We start from the raw sequence: 19,822 nt of genomic DNA, 5'->3' as shown, positions 1-19,822 counted from the left end.
ACTTAAACAGTGATTTTAGTTAGATCACATAAGCCCTCCCCCATCCACAAAAAAATCATCCACACATTTGAGCCCAGTAACATAAGAAAATAAATCTGAATCCTACTGCAGGCCTTTACCGGATCATTCAGTCCCTAGTTCTTGTATCTGTATAGAGAAAATGCACTTCTTGCAGGGCCTCTAGTCAAAGGAATTATAAGTTTAGAGGCACATCTTGTAACGTCATGAATACATTTTATCAAATCCTCCTTATTGATTTGCATTTCATGCTCCTGAAGGCCATAATTTAATTAAAGTTGCTCAGCGTCACATACAGAGGGGTGTACATACTTCCCACAACCTCCTTTTCTGCATGTAAACCCCAACATATGAGGTACAATTTGTTCAGTGAAGAGGGTAATCTTTGTTGCTAGAAATTCCAATTTCCTCCAAATCTAAAAATGCAAACAAGGTGTTCTCTTGTTACTCTCTGGAACTATGGGAATCCCTAACAAACGTACAGTCTCCTGTCTACGCTGCTTACCTTCTGCAAGGCCTTACTGACACATTTACTCAAGGACTCATTACTAAAAGACCTGATTTAACTAATTCATCGAGACAGCCCCTTTGTTCTCTTGGTTTTCTCAATTTCTTTTGGTGTTATTTACTGGTTATTTGTTTGATACATTTCTGATCAAGCCTCACAAAACACCTGGTAGTCCAAGGGCTTCCTCTGTTATATTAAGACACCAGCAACCTCTACACATTTTCAAGGATGGTTTTTCAGGCTGTCACAACTCTTTGAATACCCAGGAACAAAGGATTGAAGGGATTACCTAACCATGTAAAGGCAAAACTACAAGAGTTCTTTGTAAACATCGATACTGGGTACCTGGGGTGAGACTTCGAGTGTTCAAAATAGACTGGGAGACGAGGATACTGGGTGCTTGGTCGGCGACAGTTGGAAATTTGAGTCCCCAAGATCACCTTGTGGTTAGCTTGGTCAAATAGAAATGATTATACTACTGGAGGTGATTTAAAGTATGACCCAAGTAAATTTATAATGCTCAATACAATTCAATCTCAAGTTAGGTTTATGAATAATCTGAGTGATTGGGGGCTTTGTTAGTACACTCTGTGGGGCTGCCATAATTGCAGAGAACCACATACCTGTTCTGACGTCCCGCCGGAGCTTGGGGTCACTTGCTGTGTGTCTCTCTCGTCGCCGCTGGAGGAACCATTGTGTGGCCGCTGAGGGGGGAGACTACAGCTCGCAGGTTCCCCTGCTGCCACACCTACGCCCACTTACGCGCCCGGAGGCGCTTAAAGGAGAGACACTCCTCCCGCGTCGCGGGATGCGCAAGGGCGGCGACAAGGGAGGCCGGGCCGGGACCCCCCTCGTGGTTTTGATAACTGGCAGTTCGAGGCATGTGGGCTGCTGAATTCATATCTGTGCATATATCGCCGCCTAGTATTGGGTCCGGATGATTGCACATTTTTGTCCTGGAAGAGTCTTCGAAGTATCACGAGATAGGTGGCTCCTCCTCTGGGCTACAGTGCGCATGGGCATCCTCTCCATCCTCAGATTGTTTTTTTCCACCATTGGGTTCGTATGTACTTCCATTACTCGGAGTTCGGAAATAGATTTATAACTTTCTAAAGGCCAAAAGGCCTTCGGGGCGTCTGTATTGTATCTTCGATCGGTACCAACAACTTATTCCTGTTCTTTCTACTCAGGACGTCGAATCGTGCCGCGTGGCCTTCTCGACACCAGGGCCAATTGCAAACACGCAGGCCCTGTTAGCCAGGTATGACAGGGCGCACTAGGACACACTGAAGCAAATCTTCCAACATCTTCCAGACTTATATAAGGAACAGGCAGAATTCCTGATAAAAGAGGGAAAGCTCATATCTAACGCATCCATCAAATGTGCCTTAGATGCAGCAGACACAGCAGCCAGGGCTATCAACACCAGTGTCATGATCAGAAGGCATGCGTGCTACGCATCTCTGGGTTTAAAAATGAAGTTCAAACCACTCTACTTAATCAACCTGTTAACCCTGACTACTTATTTGGTCCTGATGTAGACACCATACTGGACAAAATGAAAAAGGACACCGAGACAGCCAAGTCTATGGGTGCCTTGCAGTCACAGCAATATAGAGGCGGTTCCTTTCGTCGCTCCGGCAACAGAGGAGCTGTTAGAGGGACCTCAACACAGCAAACCTCTTACAATAAAGGCAACACGCAAAACACCTACAATAAAAACAGTAGAGGTGGATACCGTGGCAATAACACCAAGGGTAGAGGACGAGGAAATAACAGCTCCAGATCCTCCACCAACACCAAACAGTGACTTCTTGTCACTGCCCCCAGACTATTTAACACCGGTCGGGGGAAGGCTACAGCAGTTCCTGCCAGTCTGGAAAACCATAACTACAGACAGGTGGGTGAGACAAATTATACAGCATGGCTATTGCCTAGAGTTAATCTCCACACCGCCCAACATACCCCCAAGACAACGTCCTATGTCCGCAGAACACCTACACTTATTGCAGCAGGAAGTCATCAGCATGCTACAAAAGGGGGCCATAGAACTAGTACCCTTAGAACACCAAGGTACAGGGGTGTACTCTCTGTATTTTCTAATCCCCAAAAAGGACGGGTCTCTAAGACCAATTTTAGACCTCAGGCCCCTAAACCAATACATCTTATCAGAGCATTTCCACATGATCACTCTGCAGCAGGTGTTGCCACTGTTGCGTCAAGGAGACTTCCTCGCAACATTAGACCTCAAAGACTCATATTTCCATATACCTATACACCCGGCACACAGGAAATATCTCAGGTTTACAATTCTAAACCAGCACTACCAATTAAAGGTCCTCCCTTTTGGGGTGACTACAGCCACAAGGGTGTTCACCAAGTGCCTAGCGACAGTAGCTGCACACCTCAGAAGACTAATTAAACAACAGGGGGTGGTGATGGACAGAGTTTCTGAATTAAGCAGAATACTCTCACCCAGTCAAGAGATCAGGGCTTAATCCAACACCGTTTTTTAGCTCACTGCACCATCCCAGTTCAGAACCTGGCTATATGCAAATTAGTCTGTCCCTGGCCCAGTGTATCATAGGAACAGGGCAAACCAAACTACCAAGCCAATTCTTTCACTGGGAAGGAAACAAGCTACCGGGGACCGGTTTCTGGCATTTCAGCCGTCTTCGGCCCGGCTTGCTTGAATCCTGATGGTGCAATGAGCTAGGGACTCCCGTCTGAGTATACCTTTCCACGCTTATGGTGGACAAAATAATTAAACAGGGGGTGGTGATGGACAGAGTTTCTGAATTAAGCAGAATACTCTCACCCAGTCGAGAGATCAGGGCTTAATCCAACACCGTTTTTCAGAAGACAGCATATACATGTCTATCCATATCTGGACGACTGGCTAATACAAGCACTGTCAGCCCAGCAATGTGCCAGCCACATGTCGCGCACTATTCACCTCCTGCACAGTCTAGGTTTCTCGCTGAACTACAACAAATCCCATCTCCAGCCTGCCCACGTGCAGCAGTATCTGGGACGAACAATAGACACTCTGGCAGCAGAAGCACAACCAAATTCTGCCAGAATAAACAGCATTCAAACGCTCATCCAGAAGTTCAGGCCACAACACTCACTCCCAGCCCGAGTGTTTATGCAACTAATAGCATGATGGCCTCGTGCATCTTCATAGACCCTCACGCAAGACTTCACATGCGTCCGCTGCAGGAGTGCCTAGCACAACAGTGGAACCAGGCTCAGGGGCAATTAAACGACCTAGTGTTGGTGACCAGTCGTGCATACAATTCTCTGCATTGGTGGAAACCACACAACCTCTGCAAGGCACGACTGTTCCAGGAGCCTGTACCACAAATCGTGCTAACAACGGACGCATCCCTGATCGGGTGGGGAGCCCATGTCCTCCACTACACAGTACAGGGCCTATGGACCACGCAGCAGAAGAAACTGCACATCAACCTGCTAGAGCTGATGGCAATTTTTATGCCAATCAAAGCTTTCATGTTACATCTATGCAACAAAACAGTGTTGATCCGGACGGACAACATGACTGCAATGTACTACCTACAGAAACAGGGAGGAACACACTCTCCGCAGCTGTCGCATCTGGCTCAAAGAGTGTGGAAGTGGGCCATCCAGAGAAACCTGTTTCTCATGGCGGAACACCTCCCAGGCAAGGACAATCAGATAGCGGATCTGCTCAGCAGACACAGCCAGCAAGTGCACGAGTGGGAGATTCACCCCTCAGTGCTTCAACCATACTTCCAACAGTGGGAACAACCATAAATAGATCTGTTCGCCACAAAGAAAAACGCAAAATGCCGGTCCTTCGCCGCAAGGTTTCCACACCTGCAGTCTCAGGGCAATGCGATATGGATGAAATGGTCAGGCAAATTTGCCTACACTTTTCCACCAGCACTGTTGATACCACGCAAATTGCGCCAGCACTCCATGACGCTAATCCTAGTTGCTCCAACATGGGCGAGGCAACCGTGGTACACCATGTTCCTAGAACTTTCCGTGGTACCTCATCAAAGACTACGACTAACGCCCAGTCTCTTAACGCAGAGCCATGGAGACATTCAGCACCCAGATCCGATGCAGCTGAACCTTGCAATCTGGCTCCTGAGGTCATAGAGTTCGGCTACCTCAACTTACCTCCTGACTGCATGAACATCATCAGGGAGGCAAGAAAGCCTACAACAAGAGCTTGCTATGCGTCAAAGTGGAAACGTTTTATCATTTATTGTAACAACAACAACCTAAACCCACTAGACTCGTCCATTCAAAATATCATATGCTATCTTTTGCACTTACACCGCTGCAATCTAGCCTATACGTCCATACGGACACACCTAGCGGCCATAGCCGCTTACCTTCAAAACAGGCAACACCTTTCATTGTTCTGAGTGCCTGCAACTAAGGCATTCATGGAGGGCCTCAAACGAGTGATTCCCCCAAGACACCCACCTTCACCTGTCTGGAACCTAAACGTTGTTTTAACCCGACTGATGGGACCACCTTTTGAGCCATTACACTCCTGTGAGATACAGTTTTTAACATGGAAGATGGCTTTTCTTGTAGACATTACTTCGCTTAGAAGAGTTAGCGAGCTGCAAGCCCTAACTATTCAAGAGCCATTTATTCAAATTCACGCAAATAGGGTCGTGCTTCGGACAAACCCTAAATTCATGCCCAAAGTGGTATCAAACTTCCACATCAATCAAACAATAGAACTGCCAGTGTTCTTCCCAAATCCACAGACAGTACCTGAAAGAGCCCTACACACACTGGATGTCAAGAGAGCTCTACTATATTACATAGACAGGGCAAAAGATTTCAGGAAGACGAAACAGTTGTTCGTTGCCTGTTCACCACAGCACAAAGGTAACCCTATTTCAAAAAGTGGTTTAGCCAGATGGATAGTTAAATGCATCCAAATATGTTACATTAAAGCTAAACGTACTTTAACAGTGCTCCCAAGAGCGCATTCCACATGCAAAATGGGAGCATCCATGGCTTTCCTAGGGAACATTCCTCTAGAAGAAATATGTAGAGCAGCCACATGGACAACCATACATACATTTACCAAACACTACTGCGTAGATGTACACTCCAAGCAGCTGTAGGAGAGGCTGTTCCCAAAACTCTTTTTCAGACTGCTGCAGCTGGCACAGGTAGCCACCGCTAAGGGAGAAACTGCTATACATTCTATGCACAGATATGAATTCAGCAGCCCACATGCCTTGAACGGAATATGCAACTTACCAGTATGCATCTGTTCTTGGCATGTAGGGCTGCTGGCATTCATATCGCCCACCCTCCTCCCCGGTGCCTGTCGCAGCTGTAGCATTCTTTCTTACTCTTATTCTCGCATGGACATCTCTTACTGTATCACACTCCATCTCTGCCACAATGGCCGAAAACAATCTGAGGATGGAGAGGATGCCCATGCGCACTGTAGTCCAGAGGAGGAGCCACCTATCTCGTGATACTTCGAAGACTCTTCCAGGACAACAATGTGCAATCATCCGGACCCAACACTAGGCGGTGATCTATGCACAGATATGAATGTCAGTAGCCCTAGATGCTAAGAACAGATGCATACTGGTAAGTGGCATATTCCTTAGAGTAGGTGGACTAACTACGACCAAGAAAGAAGAAAGAACAGAGGGGAAGCAGACTGTATAGTGACACTGGGACCTGTAAAACGCAAGTTGACTGAGAGGGGCGGTGTTGGGGGAGTTTGTTTGTGTTCTCTTTTAATCATGTTTGATGGCATTCTAGTAAGGGGAGGAGAATCAATTTGAGTGTTTGGGTTCTGCAAAATCAGGCTCGTCCTGGGTATATTTTAATGAAATTCTCCAAGTTTGGCCATTAAAGTGAAAACCCGCTCTACTAAAGCAAAGTTGAAGTCCCCCCCCCCTCCCGCCCCCACCCCCGGGTGCTTTCACATGATAAAAGTATACCCCCCTTTTTACTGCACAGCCTACCGTAATTGATCGTATGTTGCGGAAAGCCATTGGGGTAGTATCAAGCGAAATTGAGCGCACGGAAAGACGCTTGTCATTTACACCAGTAACAGACCTACCCACTCTGCCCCAGGAACCAGAGAATAAGGTTATGGCCATCTCCTCACTCATCTCTTCAGAGCCTTCTGAACTGAACATCCCTTGTGCGCAGCAGGGTACTGGTGTAGTTAGGGTGGAATGTATGCCCGGCAAAAAAGCTGTAACTAGTAGGAAAAGAAGAGTTTGCCCCAAGAAGCCAAGAACTAAGAAAACAGACGGTTATGCAATCTAGCAGGATGCCCAGTGAGCATCCTACGGTTACACAGGCACCTAGTCTATCAGGCATCCCTCGGCACCCGGATAGGGGCATGGGTTCTGGAGAGGGGGTCCCACAGGCAGGGGCGGGACTTCCCGTGCCATCAACAGAACGGCAAAGTAATCATCCTTCCACACCAGAAGTATTAGCGGTAAACCAGACTGGTTGTGTGGCTAATATATCAACTACTGAAACCCTACCCATCATAAATTTACCACCGAAGCGTGCCCCTACGTAGTAGTACTCTCGGGGGTCCCAGATCTAAAGATGGAGAAGAGTCACACACTGAATTGAGAAATAAGACCATACATTGGCTGAACCAGAACAGGCCTCTTGCAGGTAACAAAAACGGGGAAATCCTCCACGTTAGAAGGGTGAGCTGGATAGGCACGAGGTGTAAAGCAATGGTGGGGAATTGCATGTTATGTTATGTTATCGATATTTGTTATGCGCACAGCTGCTCCAGCGAAGGAGCGTCCTGGCGCAGTGACAAGGTAGGACATAACATAACAGGAACTGAACAGACCATTAAGAAAACTGACTAAAACAAGAAAGTTTTGATAGCTTTCCGGAAAAGCATAAGGTCCTCCAACAGGCGGATTTCAACCGGAAGGGAGTTCCAGATGGTTGCAGCTTTGACACTAAAAGAGCGTCCTCCGCACGGCAGAGCCTGAACCTAGGGACCACAGCGAGAGCCTGGCCTTGAGAACGAAGGGTGCGTGTGGGTACATAAAAGGACAGGAAGCTAGACATAATTTGGGGGCCTATACCTTTCAGAATTTTAAAGGTCAAACAGAGGACCTTGAAATGGATTCGCTTCCTCACTGGAAGCCAGTGCAAGGAGCGAAGGACATTTGACACAGGACAAAATCTGGGCAGGCCGACAATCGCTCTAGCCGCAGCATTTTGTACCCGTTGTAGGCGGGGGATTTCTGCCAGATTGGCCCCCACCAGAAGGGAGCTGGCATAATCCAGGCGAGAGATGACAGTGGCCTGGATTACCAGCTGCCTGGTTGGGGCATCAAAAAATTTGAGGATAGGTCTTAAACCCCTAAGGAGGCCAAAACAGCAAGCTGCTGTTTTCTTGGTATGGCCAACGAAGGTAAGACCGGCATCCAACCAGACTCCCAAGTTTTTCAGTTCCGACACCGGGGTCGGAGTTGGTCCCAACTCTGACGGCCACCATTGGTCACCCCATATTTCCACTCTCTTTCCGACAATCATAACTTCTGTCTTGGTGGCATTGAGCTGGAGACAGTTCCCCGTCAACCAGCTGGCCACCGCCTTCAGTCCATTCTGAAACCTGGATGCATCTTGTTCCGCATCCCCACTGAGGGTAACCGCCAGCTGAGTGTCGTCGGCATATGAGACCAAGGTAAGGCCCCACTGCCTAGCGACCTCAGCCAGCGGTCTCACGTACAGATTGAATAACGTGGGACTCAGCGAGGATCCCTGCGGAACCCCCATGGCCAGCGGCTGGAAGTTGGACTTGAAGGGAGGGATGGCCACACAGAAGGAACGATTGTCGAGAAAGGAGCGGAACCACTGCAAAGCCTGGCCCCCAACGCCAATCTCCTCGAGCCGGTGCAACAGAATACTGTGGGAGACCGTGTCAAAGGCGGCGCTGAGATCTAATAGTATCAGCGCCGCCGTCTGTCTAGCATCCCAACACCGCTCGTAGATGTTCCACCATCACAAGGAGGGCAGTTTCCGTGCTGTGCCCAGCACGGAAGCCATTCTGCGTGGGGTCGAGGGCGTTGGTCCGGACAAGATGTTCTGACAGGGCCAGATTGACATGAGCCTCCGCTATCTTCGCCGGCCAGGGTAACAATGAGATAGGGCGGTAACTTTCGGGCTTCGTGGGGTCCAAGGTGGGCTTCTTGATGATTGGAGAAACCACCGCCTGCTTCCATTTAGTTGGAACCACACCTGAATCCAGTGAGAGGTTGACTAAGGAACATACAGCAGAACGTCCCATAAAGGCCTGATCTCTAAAAAGCGCAGGTCTTACTGGATCCGACGGAGAGCCAGATTTAACCTGCGAAGCAAGTTTACCAAACCCCTCCGAAAATAGTGGAGGGAATGAATGCAGGGTAGGGTAGCTTGAAGCCCCATCTGAGACTCCCAGGTCAGTCCCCATGCTAGGGAAGGCCCGGTAAATAGCCAGGACCTTACCCAGAAAGTAAGAGGCAAGGGACTCACAATGGGAGGCGGACCCCACAGCCACAGAGGAAGTCCGCTTCGCCAAAAGATCTTTCACGGCCTTGAAGATGGTCTTTGACGGGTTTGAGCTATTACGAAATTCAGCAGCATAAAAAGCCGCACGGGTTCGACAGATGGCCCGATGATAGATCTTGACGGAGGCAACGTATGCAGCTTTCAGATCAGCCTCATAAGTCTTCCGCCATGCTCTTTCCGCCCGTCTGCAGGTTCCCTTCAAGGCACGTAAAGCACTGTCATACCAGGGGCTCGACTCTCTGGTGCTGATTTTACTCGAAACAATAGTAATCAGAGTCCAAGGCCCTGGAAATCCAAGTGCAGAAGTGGTCATAGCCCGCTTCCACATCATTCTTATTTGTGAATTTTAGGGATGTAAGTGTAGTGCAGCACATTTTAACCTTTGGAACGGTTAATCAAGCAAGTAGTATAAGATCCTTGCCATTAGGATATTTTTATCCCAGACAAATTGTCTCCTATGATTCGGCCTACCCTTCTGGGAGATATAGGGAAGGACCAAATATAAATAAGGCTCGAAGCCACACCTTGTGTGGCCCTGTGACAAGAGATTGGGAATTATCTAAATGGACCAACAGATTTAGTCCCTTGACGTCCCTAGAGGAAAATGATTGACTGATAAGGCTCCCCCTTATAGCTGAGAAGCCAGTGCCAATAGATGGTGGGAACACAAACCCGCAGGGACCGCGAGGTGTGGGGCCGCGGGTGCCTCATAAGGTTGTTCTCATAAATCCTTTCCCCACAGAAGAGGTTTACACACTATTAGGACCTAATAGGGTGAAACCAGTCAGTACGTTAGAATATGAGATTGGACATGCATCAGGAGTTATTAGCTGTGAGGAGGAGTCAAGGGATGATTTATCCCTGCTCTCACCACAGTGTCGAGGGCCTCAAGTAATGTCTTTAAGGGTTGATGACTGGTCTGTCATTGAAAACATAAGTGCACAGGGACCAGCCTGTGATCAGTCACCAGAAGGGGGGCTAAAAATAATCTCGTGGAACATAGCCGGTTTAGCGAGTAAATTTGATGGTGGCAATACATAAGCAAGTTCCAGATCATTAGTCTACAAGAGACCTGGGTGGTTGACCGTAGTCTCTTCCATATGATAGGGTATAAATGTTTTTTTGTGCCCGCCCAGAAATCGAGATCAGGAAGAGCAATGGGAGGAAAATCCGTATATGTAGATTTAAATCTGCAAGGAACATGGACTAGCCCATCCTGGACATCTCATAACCTCCAGGCACTGGGGTTTAGGGGTAGCGGGCTAAGGCTGATCCTGTTCAATGTATATAATGTAGGAGCCCTCAGAGAAAATAATCCCACACCCCAGGAATTAGACCATAGACTCAACCAGAAGATAGCCGAGAGGAAAGGGGCCTTGGAACCAACTGTTCTTGTCATGGGTGATCTTAACTGCCACTTATGTCCAACGTTGTTCCCCCTGAACGCAGAATGGTCCCGCTGTCCAGTTGAGAAAGGCCCTCATTTTGAACACACAACTGAGGGAATAGCCTTTAGTAAACTCCTAAAAACCCATGTCCTGGAACACACCATTGATCTGGTAACCCTCGTCCCAACTTTTAAAGGGAGAGGGTGTTCGTCATTTATTGACTATATTTTAGCGTCCAGATTATTATAAATATTGGATTAGATCGGTTGGGATTGAGTGGAGCCCATTTAGTGACCACAACCCTCTGGTTTTAGAGCTCATGCACTTGGGTCGACCTAAGAGGTCCCGTGGCTGGTACCTCTGTGAGGGTAACGGATCAGGGAAGACGGCTCAGGTGGTCAAAAATTGATGGTGAGGCTTTCTATAAATCACTGATGGTCACTGGGAAAGTACCTATTGGCGAGTGTTTAGATCTTGCGGTTGAGGGGCCATTGTTGGTTAGGGTGTTTGAGTTAGTAACTAGTTTGGTAGAGGGGCTTATGAAGTCAAGCGTGCCCGTGAGAAATATCACCCACCCAAGATGGTTTGACCGGGAATGTTCGCGTGCCCTGAAGGAGTTAAAAATTTGTTTTAAAAAACGTCCTAGGGACAAACAAAGAGTAGTGCAGTGCAGACAGGCATAGAAGAGTGCAGTAAAGAAGAGGAAATTATCACTCCAAGTAGATGCATGGGCAGATTTAAGGGAGGCCACAGATAGAAGGGACATGACAGAATTCTGGAGAATAATTAATAAACCGTGTTTCCAGGACAGTAACGCCCCTGAGATTGGTGCAAATATCCTTCCAGAACAATGGCTCACACACTTCAAGGGCTTGTACAATTATAGACAGGACAGTGTCCCGGAGGGGGGATGGGTTGGCCAGCAGGGCCAAGTAGTAGAATTCTCCTTAGAAGAAATTATTGTGGGAATTCAGGGCTTGACAAGAAACAAAGGCCTGACGGCACACCACCCGACTTGTACTTGAGTAATGTAGATCTATGGGCCCCTATCCTCACTAGAGTGTTAAATGCGGTTATTAGGTGGGGACTACCCCGCTCTTTGCCCACAGTAATAATTGTCCCAATTTTTAAAAAGGGTAATAGGGACAACCCCCAGTGCCATCGGCCAATCTCATTGGTTGATGTTTCCGCCAAAGTTCTGAGTCGGGTAATTCTTAATCGTCTTACTGAGTGGACCGAAGAACATAACATCATCTCGGACATACAGTACGGCTTCAGGACAGGGAGATCTACACATGATCAATGCCTGAATCTTTATTTGCTGTTGGCAAAATACATCAAAACCAGCAATGAAGCGATCTATCAGGGGTTTATGGACCTGGCAGCCACTTTTGACCACGTCATTAGGGAAAAGCTCTGGTCCTTGAAGACTAAGCTGGGAATTGACCTGGGCTTGATCAATATCCTTAGAGAATTACATTGGGATACTACTGCCACAGTCCGCTATAACACGGAGGGGGAGAATACAGAACCCTTCCCGTGTACTAGCGGGGTGAGGCAGGGTTGTATTCTTGCCCCCTTTTTGTTTTCGCTCTACATTAACAACTTAAAGCAGGCTTTGGTTGCTCTGAAGACCGATTGCCGGAGAGTAGGAATGCGCCATATTCCGGTGCTATTGTACGCGGATGACGCGGTCCTACTGGCCCGCACCCCGAAGAGTTTACAGAGCCTAATTGACGGATTCGTCACATTTATGGAAACACTAGATCTCTCTGTGAACTGAAGTAAGTCCAATGTAATGCTGGCTGGCACAAAACCTTGTAAAAGGTTCTCTTATAGAATAGGGAACCACATATTAGAAAAGGTGCAATCATTTTCCTATCTTGGTTTGTCATTTGACAGATTATTAAAGTTTGATTTCCTGGTGGAGGAACGATGTAGCAAATTGGTATCCTCAAATGGTACTTTAGCAGGCTATGGGCCTAGGCTGGGTCGCTGGTCCCCTGAACAAGTTATGAACTTGTACAGTTCTATATGCTGCTCCAAAGCTACGTATGGCTCTGAAGTGTGGGGTTTTGCAAATGTTGACCAATTGCAGCGGTAGGAAAATAAATATTTGCGATCGATCCTGAAAATACCTCAGAGTACCCCTGCTGTAATTGCTCACAGGGAACTAGGAAGGCCATACATTGAGGACCTGCTTAAGCTCAAACCGATCATGGCATGGATAAAAATCTAGGAAAATCCTGAGGCAGTCTTGAGCAGACAAATTTTAAGAGACTGCTTGGATAGGGACAAAGGCCTGGAAATACTGTGGCTGAAATATGTGAAGATTACCTTGGAAGACCTAGATCGGAAGGATCCTTTTATAAACCCCACAGCAATCTCACTACTGGATAAACCTAAAATAAAGAGATCGTTCTTGGATTGGAGAGCCACACGTAGAGCAGCAACTGAAGGGGCCAAACACTCAAAGTGCCCATGGCCTTGTCAAGAGCACCGAGGGCATGGAACCGTACCTTTACCTTATGTACAATGCCCAGGAGAGGTTTTTAATGTCCCGTTTTAGGCTTAACCTTTTACTTAATTTATTAGCTGATCCACCAGGTTTTACATTATCAGTTGAGCATAAGGTTGCCTGCGGCTGCGACAATAGGTCTCCACAGGACACCCTACATTTTGTAATTTTGTGTTTTTTTTATGCAACACCTAGGCGTAGATTTTTTGGTAGACATTTTAAAACAGGCCAAGTTGAGACATGCTAAAGCCGCTTTACTCTTCTTTCAAAGGGCGAATGATCCCCGTACATTGTGCTGTATAATGAAGTTTTTTAAAAGTCTCTTTAAGATTAAGGAAAACAAGAGGGTAGGCCTGATCGTGGATATTGCAAAGCTTTTTAAATTATTTGTGTAAATATTAGTCGGGGTCTAGATGACTATTTAATCGTATTTTAAATTGTATATATATGTGCTTTTATGGTGCTTTTTAACCATCGAATAAAGATCCTTTGAATTGAATTGAGGGATTGTTACATGTCTGACGAATTTCCATTTCTTGCAGGGTTATTGTCTTTAAAAAACAAAAAAAAGTCATATGAAGACAAACAATAAAAAGCAGGTATTTTATGGGCTAACATTGTTAAAGATATTGAATGGAATAGCTATTATTGAAGGTCTGTTTTGCAGACAGTTTGTAATTTAACATTAACATCAAGTTATTTTTAGGAATATCCCACAATTCACCAATTCAATATTGAGGTTGAGTAAAAATCAATGTAGAATTATCCCTATTAATTACTGTCTAAATGATTTGTTCCCCCCTGAGTTGGTAACTTGTGTGGATGAAGAGGTGCCATTTTTTCTGCCCCACCAGACCTAGTCTCAAAAATTCAGGTGCCCAGGGAATACTGTGCCGGCTTTCTTTTCGGAGTGAGCTACCCCTGAACTAAATATGGCTATATTTCGGTAGTGTTGTTTTATACAATACTTGGCAGTCTCTCTATGAAGGTTTCAAACTGCCTAAATATAAAAATCCCTGTAAATTTGGACTCAACGGTGCTAATCTCCTTGCTCAATATTCAAAGCCCCTGCATAGGTCCTCTAGTTGACAGATGAGGTAGAAATTCCACCTGTCATTGAGTAATAGATATCTTTTGTTTAGTCAGCTATATTAAGAATAAAGTTACATAAAAAAGAACCAACAAATATAATATGGAAACCTGGAATCCATAAAAGTATTAACAATGCCGAAGTAACTAAAGCTATTTACAATTTTATTTATTTCATGGCGAAACAAGCATTTACAATGAAACGGTCTCGCCTTTGCAAAAGTTAGAGCTATTGGCATTGTAAATTACAACATTTGTATTTATGTGTTGGTTTTGAAAACGGATGGGTACATGGTATTGTCATTTACACTGCCAATAGCTTAATCTCTCGCAAATGCGAGATCTATTGCATTTTCACACACAGCCAGCCACACACACAGCCAGCCACACACACACCGATCCACACACACACAGAGCCCCACACGAGCCCCACACACACACAGAGCCCACACACACGCACACAGCCCCCCACACCCTCCCCCCACACACACACACACCCACACACACACAGCCCCACACACACACACTCCGTTTATGGTTCAAGGGATGAGATTGGCTACTGCTGTAAAAGGGGCAAGCTTGCATAAAGTTATAACCTCTGCATCACTGTATTTTGTATTAGGTGTGTACAGATATCAACAACTATATGTGACAAAATCATGAAGTATAAAAGATTGTGTGTTATGTTTACTATGGGCTCCCTTTCAGTGTTATAGTTTTTACAAGAATCTTTCAGTCCCACACAAAATTTGTGGGGGGGTACCAGACACTGACAGCTTCACAAGAAAGTGTTTCAGTAACTTACAATAAAGCTTGCTCCAGAATCAAATTTGCGCCTTTAAGAGTCTTAGACATTCATTCTGATTGTTTTGCAACCTTGGAATGTCCCTTTTGGCACCCCGTAGCGGGGGATCTTGCACCAGGGCTCATCTCCTGCCAAGGGCATGTCTCGCTGATGTGGTCTCAGTGTCTCAGATGCCACAGAGACTCGTGTCCTCTTTACAGCTACTTGATTTTGAGTGGTTTTTGGGTTACGCCCATGCACTTTGAATGACAGGGACACTTGAAACTCCTGGTAATCTGGGTATTACGTGTAACACGAGGTGCACTTTCCTGCAACCTCTCTAGAGGGTGAGGCCTCTGACACCTGCTGCAGAAAATGTAGCGAATTGGGCATTTTCAAACCTGTACCAACCCTCTGGCTCACAGTTCTTTTCTAAGACAGCCGATGTCGTTCTGAACATGTTTAAGTATCCCGCCATCTCATTTTCCTTACAACATTCTTTCTGTAAAAGCATCATATACCTTGCGCATGAATTTGCTGACCTCATTTGCAGATGTGCATGTGTTTAGTGTTCTTAGGCCTAGATGTAGGTAATTTTATTTTACCACTTCTTAAATACCGAATTTTACCGATTCGGTATTTAAGAAGTGGTAAAATAGAGGGGGGGATGTAGGTATTACAGAATCGGTAAATACCGAATCGTTCAGATTCTGTAAATACCAATTCGGTAAATACCAATTCGGTAATGCCCATTGATTCCTATGGGCATTGAAGCCCATAGGAATCAATGGGCATTACCTAATCGGTATTTACCGATTCAGTAAATACTGATTCCAGCAAGGGTGCAGGGGGTGTCACTTTGACACCCTCTAGCATCCCAAATACAGACATGTGTGCCACACAGACATGCCCTAAGGGCATGTCTGTCTGTCACATAGCATAGGTGGGCATGCACACATGTGCATGCACACCTGGATTCGGTATTTTACCACCCAATTGGATTGGGTGGTAAAATACTGAATCTGAAAGGCCTGTGGCACTGTAAACTGTGCCACCTACATTTGTAATTACAGAATCGGTATATTTACTGATTCGGTAATTTTACCGAATCGGTAAATATACCGATTCTGTAATTTTCAGCCCCCTACATCTGAAAACCCTAATACCGGTCGGAAACGGCCTAAATCGGCCGTTTCCAACCGGTATTAGGGCTCCTACATCTGGCCCTAAGTGCAGTGCGCTTGCACCTCTGTTTGAATTTTCCATGCACTTTGTCTATGATTTCCGTCTGGTCAGGGGTTTAGGTATCGATGGTGCAACAAGTGCAGTGGCACCGCAGTCCAGGAGTGTGACTGGCACATGGTTGTTGTTTACTGCTCAGCAGGGCTATGGAGTCCATTTTTCTTGTTCATTAGGGCCCTTGACATGGCTGTCTCACTTCGTTTGTGCAGACCATTTTGAAGCAAGTTGACACCCAATCTGTTTTGGCAGAGAGACTAGATTGGAAAGGGAACTTGTGAGTGGATTAAAGAGCTCTTTACATCACGTGAACGGCGTGGACCTGCCCTTCTCGGGTGTATAGGCTGTCAGTGCCTGACAGCCTGGTGTGTGCACTTCACTTTCGGGTTGCACCAGCCCTCACATTCTCCCCCTGTGCAGTACATGCTGGGACTCGCAGCTTCAAATCCCTCGCCACTGGTGATTCAGGCAACTTTCAAAGCAGGGTACGCATGGCTGCAGTGCTGAAGGTAAAGTCATCCTGCCAGGGCCTGCAAGAGAGAGGACGACACCCAGGCGTGGGAAGTTGTAAGGGGATGACTTGTACAATATGTTTTCAGGCAAGAACAAGAGGTTCAGAAACATTTTTTCAGCATTAGGAAATATAATAGTATGTTGTCGTGGATTCAGCTCTGTTAACCTTAAAAAGTGAAATAAATGCTAAAAATTTCGAAATGTTTTTTATTTAATTTCTCCTTGTTTGGCTTTTAAAAACAAAACAAAGAACTTAAAGATGTATTTTATTGTAAAGTTTTCTAGTGCCTCACATCATTAACAATGACAGTCCAAGAGCTTCTGGGTGGACGAGGCGTATCCCTTTGTTATGTGTGGTTCGTTTTGGGTGGATATATAATGTGGCCTTTGTGGCAATGTTCCGGCCCTGAACAGTGCTTGAATCATGTTGTGGAAACCCTGTAGCAGTGCTAAGGTGTAAGAGAAAATCGGTCGCATTTTGCACATAATTGCATACTCATAGGATTTTAACTAAAACCGGGCTTTACTTTTACAATGTTACAAGTAAAGCGCGGGTGTCGTGGTTAGACTAAAACGAAAGAAATAGATGTGTTTTCTATTTCTTTCATGTTGGTATAATTGCGGCACCCGCGCTTTACTTGTAACATTTTAAAAGTAATGCGCGGGTTCCTCGATTATACCAAAATGAAAGAAATAGAAAAAACATCTATTTCTTTCATTATGGTATAATCGCGCCACCCGCGCATTACTTTTTAAAATGTTACAAGTAAAGCGCGGGTGCCGCGATTATACCAAAATGAAAGAAATTAATTTTTTTCCATTTCTTTCATTATGGTATAATCGCGCCACCCGCGCATTACTTTTTAAAATGTTACAAGTAAAGCGCGGGTGCCGCGATTATACCAAAATGAAAGAAATTAATTTTTTTCCATTTCTTTCATTTTAGTATAATCGCGGCACCTGCGCTTTACTTAATAACATTTTTTAAGTAATGCGCGGGTGCCGCGATCATACTGAAATAAAATAAATTTCTCTTTTAGCCCTGTCCTTTTCAGACGAGCTCTGCATGACTTACTGCTGCGTAAAAGGTTCCTTATCTTCTTTATGGGGGGAAACAGATGGCCCCATAAAGAAGATAAGAAAGCTTTTACTGCAGCAGTAAGTCAAGTAAGCCAGTCTGAAAAGGACTGGGCTTAGAGAGAAAGAAGAACGTCACTAGGACTTCTTCTCCAATGGCTGGCCACGGTTTAGGATGCCAGCCAATGGAGAAGAGGGGCGGGGCTTAACCTTGCTTGTGAAACTCTCCCTACATCATTAAATCTCGCCAGCTCGCCTGCGCATGTGCAGAGTCTTTCGCAGGCCGAGACCTAATAAAAGGGGGGCGAAGGGAAGTATTAAACTAACAGTTCAAGATCGAATAGCAGAATTTAGTAATTAGTAAACTATGAATAATTAAAATACACGATTGATAAGATAAAGTATAACTGAAAGAAAGCAGAGAAAGTTAAACTTTATGGAGGTTTAAAATTAACATGTTCCTTAGGAGCAATATCTAAGAAATGTTTTATTGACAACCAATATAAGTCTGTTAACGTGTGGTCTGCACAAAAGGACAAATGTTACATCTAATCTATGGAAATGACAATCCTTATACCACTAAGCTTTGAAGGAAATATTAGTGCATTACTTCTATTTAGTTGTAATCCGCTGAAAATCTTAAACCAACATGAGGTCAAATAGTCCATCTTCATGTGAACTTAACATGACAACATTTGATAAACTTCCTAGAAAAAGCAATGACTTTGACATAGGACAGTGTAAATAAAAAATTATTGTAAGTTAAGACCAGACTTTCTTCCAAAAAGCGGCTGGGAGAGCATAAAAAGAGTAGGTGCATCAAATCACCATGAGGATGTCCGCATCACCAACAAGCTTTATTATTCATATTAGAAAAATCTGCTATAGACTCAGGCGTATGATACATCTATGATATAAAAAGAACATAGAGTGAGTAGCAGAGGCTGAATGGACATTTTAAATGTTCTAGACCAAATTTTGTTCCAGAAGAAGATGGTCCAGGCCCATCCCAAATCTGTTTCCCAACTAAGTCCTATATTGGTTTTAGATCGAAAAGGATCTGGGTTACATTTTATTTTTATAAATAAGGATTTTTAAAAGGTAGTTGTCGGATGAAGGAATTGTAGAATTTGATGGGAGTGAATAAAGAATTTCTAAAATGATTTCCATAAGAATAGAAAATGTATGCCAAAACTAGTGATGACAAATGTTTTTTGAAATTGAAGGAAAGAGCAAGGATCAATACCTTCAAATAAGTCTTGGACCCATAATATACCCCTTTGTCTCCAAGACAAAGGTCTAATTTTTCTAGTGATAAGTTGATTGTACCAAAATGGAGAATGCAAACACGAATCCCAAGATAAAGTCTGTGGTTGATAATAAGGCTTTAATAGAAGACATGTATGTTTAATTAGTGGTGTGGATGTAATGGTGTTTTTTGAAGAGAAAGAAAGGTCTTCTTTAGTAGAGAGCAGCTTGAGATTGGTTTGATCAATATCAAATGGGGAAGAAACTGGAAGGAGCCATTTAGAGACATATCTCAAACAGAAAGCTTTAGGATTGGACCGAAAGGCTAAAATATTTGCACCTCCTTCAGTCTTGGATTTCTTAAGATGCAATAGGGAAATTCTACATTTGTTTCTTATTCCAGAGAAATTGGAAGAAGAGAATCTGTTTTTTTTTAAAGTATGTAAGCAGTATGTGTATTGGGATCATGGACAAAATATATAACAGAATAGGTGTATTCATCATTTGGATGGAGTTAAGACGACCCCACCAAGACAGGAATCGCAGATTCCAAGTAGAGATAAGTTTATCAAATCTTTTTTGTCCTAATTTCCTATTTATTGCTATCTAATCTAACATAAAATAGTTAAACCAGATGCCTAAATATTTAATCTTAGAACTGTTCCAGTAGAAACCAATAGTCAAAAGACTGTTTACTACAGAATTTAGTAAAAGGTAAAAGTTCTGTGTTATCCAAATTAATTTTATAACCAGAGAATTCAGAGATTTCATGAAGCAGAGCAGTAATGGTAACATTTGGATTACAAAGGAAAAAATAATGTCATCCACATAGGCGGAAAGCTTGTTTATCCCCATATTGAAAA

The sequence above is a fragment of the Lissotriton vulgaris genome, chromosome 4_1, assembly GCF_964263255.1.
Source record: "Lissotriton vulgaris chromosome 4_1, aLisVul1.2, whole genome shotgun sequence".
NCBI classification, from domain to species: Eukaryota; Metazoa; Chordata; class Amphibia; order Caudata; family Salamandridae; genus Lissotriton; species Lissotriton vulgaris.
Note: the sequence above shows the minus strand (reverse complement) of the source record.